This window comes from Dioscorea cayenensis, unplaced genomic scaffold, assembly GCF_009730915.1.
Source record: "Dioscorea cayenensis subsp. rotundata cultivar TDr96_F1 unplaced genomic scaffold, TDr96_F1_v2_PseudoChromosome.rev07_lg8_w22 25.fasta BLBR01001317.1, whole genome shotgun sequence".
NCBI lineage: Eukaryota > Viridiplantae > Streptophyta > Magnoliopsida > Dioscoreales > Dioscoreaceae > Dioscorea > Dioscorea cayenensis.
The window spans coordinates 47,707-51,421 of record NW_024087708.1 but is presented as its reverse complement, the minus strand read 5'-3'; the positions used below and the strand labels follow the sequence as shown (position 1 = coordinate 51,421).

The window sequence follows — 3,715 nt, the reverse complement described above, 5'->3', positions numbered from 1 at the left end:
CCTAATCCAGCTGATTTGGAAGTAGAAGGATCTGACAACATGGCATAACAAAATGAGCAACAACGGACACTGTCTGATTATGCCAGACCTTCAGTGTTGGGGACACAATCGAGTATTGTGCGTCCCCCAATTACAGCTCAGAATTTCGAGCTAAAGCCGGCATTCATCCATATGCTGCAGCAGTCCGCACAATTCAACGGTTTGGCCGATGAGGATCCAAATAGTCACATAGAGAGCTTCCTCGAGGTGTGTGACATGCTGAAGATAAATGGTGTGATGGATGATGCCATCAAATTGAGAGCCTTCCCATTTTCCTTAAAGGGGAAACAAAGCAGTGGCTATACTCATTACCTAGGGCCTCAATCACTACATGCGAGGAGATGGTAGAAGCTTTTCTAGCCCGTTATTTCCCTCCTGGAAAATCAGCAAAGCTTAGGAATGAGATCTCATCCTTTATGCAGTTGGAATTGGAGTCTCTATTTGAGACATGGGAAAGGTTCAAGGAACCCCTGCGCAAGTGTCCGCAACACGGATTCCCGGAGTTGATGATTGTTCAAACCTTCTACAATGGTTTGAACTCGAGTACAAGGCAACTATTAGATGCGGCGGCAGGAGGTACCTTAGGTAGCAAAACCCCCGACGAGGCTCGTCAATTGATTGAGGAAATGGGGTTAAATAGCTACCAGTGGAACGCTAGAGAGAAGAAAAAGGTGGCCGGTTTTTATAAAATTGATGCGGTAACTTCATTGGCAGCCCAGGTGGAGAGTTTGAGTAAGAAGCTAGATCTTATAGCTTCGAATAGAGTGGCGGCCATGACCAATTACACCGGTTGTGGTGGAGGACATGCTCCCTCCGATTGCCCAATTGTCATTAGTGATGTTTCTTCAGTTGAGATTGTTGACTTTGTAGGTAATGGAATGAGACCTCAAGGGAATCCATACAGCAACACCTATAATTCAGGTTGGAAGAATCATCCCAACTTTTCATGGAGTAATCAAGGACCACAGAAGACAATGGGGCCATCGGGGTTCCAACAACAACAACAAGCCCCTCAAGTGAAAAATAGAATTTCAGGTTTAGAAACCCGAATGACGGATTTAGAGAAGCACTTGGCTAGATTTGTTCAATCGGCAAATACAAGGTTTGAATCAGTCGAGGCTACACTTCGCAATCACACCGCCTCTTTGCACAACCTTGAAAATCAAGTGGGGCAAATTGCGAAATCTCTTTCTGAAAGACCACATGGAAGTTTACCAAGCAACACGGAAACCAACCCGAGAGAACATGTGAAGGCGATCGCTTTGAGAAGCGGTCGTGAGGTTGAAGGGCGGCTTCTGAGTGAAAAGCCGAAAGAACACGCACCCGAGGTCGTAGAGATTGAGAAGGGAGCAAACAAAGAGAAAGAGGTGGCACCCCCATCTTTCAAGCCAAGAATCCCTTATCCCTCTAGATTAAAGAATGACCAAGGGGATGACCAGTGTAAGAAATTCCTGAGTTTGTTCAAGCAACTCCACATCAACATTCCTTTTGTTGAGGCTTTGGCTCAAATGCCTAAGTATGCGAAGTTCCTGAAAGACCTATTGACCAACAGGAGAAAATTGGAGGAGAGTGCTTCAGTAGTGCTTGATGCTTTATGCTCGGCTGTGTTACAAAAGAACATGCCGAACAAGAAGAAAGACCCGGGAAGTTTCATTATTCCGTGTAACATCGGCAACTTAGGTGAGGAGATGGCATTGGCGGATTCAGGGGCAAGTATCAACGTCATGCCATATACTTTCTTCCAAAAGCTAGGCCTGGGTGAGCCTAGACCCTCCGACGTGATAGATTCTACCTCCGTTCCTCGAGTTCTTTGCGGCCATAATAGAGTGAATGGTCTAAGAGATTACCCTCTGTTGGGGCTTAGTTGCGCGTGCAACGGAGTGAAGCGTTGAGGTGATCATAGTACCTAGGGCTTAATTGTGGTTAGGGACCTTCCACCTGGACCAAAGGGTTAGGTCTATAATAAGAAAGAGATTTATCACTTGGAATCCCCAGAGTTCATTGCAACTCTATGCGAGTGCGAGGTGTTGAGATTGTTCGATTTCTCCTCCGGGACATGTATAGAGTTAGGCATAGTTGACCTTAGATTTGGGACTATCTATGTAAGGATTTCCACGACTCACCATTGCATCGATTAGGAAGCATAATAGAGGGTTCTTGCCCTTGAAACGATTATCCTAGGTGAAGCATTATCCGAGTACCCCATCTTTATCGATTGCCTTGCCTCCTCCTTATTTTTGCTCTCTCACTTGTTGCTTTTATTGTTGAGAATTGAATCATTATCACACTCATCATCATTGATCTTTTACATAGCTATGAATCGAATTAAGTATTTTTATTCCCTACTCCCTGTGGATTCGACAAACCCGTGCACTTGCGGGATATACGCAAGGGGACCTTGTCAGAAACATAATAGAGGGTTCTTGCACATGAAACGATTGTCCTTGGCGGAGCATTATCCAAGTACCCCATGTTTATCGATTGCCTTACCTTCCTCTTTACTCGTACTCTGTTACTTGTTGTTTTTACTTTTGAGAATTGAATCATTGTCACATTTATCACTACTGATCTTTCACATAGCTAAGAAGTTAATTGAGTGTTTTTATTCCCTATTCCCTGTAGATTCGATACCCGCTCATCCGGGATTATTACTTCGACAAACCCGTGCACTTGCGGGATATACGCAAGGAGATCTTGTCAAGTTTTTGGCGCCATTGCCGGGGAATAGGCGTTTAGAGATACTTTGCACTTTGTTTTCTTGGCTATTTCACCATACATTCTATTTCATATCTTTCTATTCTATCATCGTTCTAATTTCTTTTTTTTTCTTTTCGCGTGCAGCTCCAGGTTATGACCCGAGGGAATCTCTCAATATTGATTGAAGGAGATCCTGAGCTTGAACGTACACTTAGAAGAAAAGGGAAAGAGCCTGTTCAAGAACAGTCCAATTTAGCTGATTTAGAAGTGAAAAGATATGAAAACATGGCAGAATAGAATGAGCAACAACGGACTTTATTTGATTATGCCAGACCTTCAATGTTGGGGACACAATCGAGCATTGTGCATCCCCCGATCACAGCTTAGAATTTTGAGGAGCAATCCGCATGTTGCAGCAATCTGTACAGTTCAACGATTTGGCCGATGAGGATCCAAAAAGTCATATAGAGAGTTTCCTCGAGGTGTGTGATATGCTGAAGATAAACAGAGTGACGGATGATGCCATCAAGTTGAGAGACTTCCCATTTTCCCTACAGGGGAAAGTGAAGCAATGGCTACACTCATTACCTAGAGCATCAATTAACACATGGGAGGAGATGGTAGAAGCTTTTCTTGCCCGTTATTTCCCTCCCATAAAATCAGCAAAGCTTAGGAATGAGATCTCATCCTTTGTTCAATTGGAATTGGAGTCTCTATTCGAGACATGGAAAGGTTCAAGGAACTCCTGAGAAAATGCCCGCAACACGGATTTTTGGAGTGGATGATTGTTCAGACCTTTTACAACAGTTTGAATCTGAGTACAAGGCAACTCTTGGATGCAGCAAAAGGAGGTACTTTAGGTAGCAGGACCCCCGATGAGGCCCGTCAATTAATTGAGGAAATGGGGCTAAACAACTACTAATGGAATGCTAGGGAGAAGAAAAAGGTCGCCGGTCTCCATGAAATAGATGCGGTAACT

The 3,715-nt window shown here is 44.0% G+C and overlaps 2 non-coding genes across 2 annotated transcripts; both read right to left on the bottom strand.

The window, feature by feature from the left end:
* Nucleotides 1–428: 428 nt before the first annotated feature.
* LOC120256174 lies at nucleotides 429–535 on the bottom strand. The gene has a single exon (XR_005535211.1). It is a non-coding gene; the product is annotated as a small nucleolar RNA R71 (small nucleolar RNA).
* Nucleotides 536–3,401: 2,866 nt separating this feature from the next.
* LOC120256176 lies at nucleotides 3,402–3,507 on the bottom strand. The gene has a single exon (XR_005535213.1). It is a non-coding gene; the product is annotated as a small nucleolar RNA R71 (small nucleolar RNA).
* Between the last annotated feature and the right edge of the window lie 208 nt (nucleotides 3,508–3,715).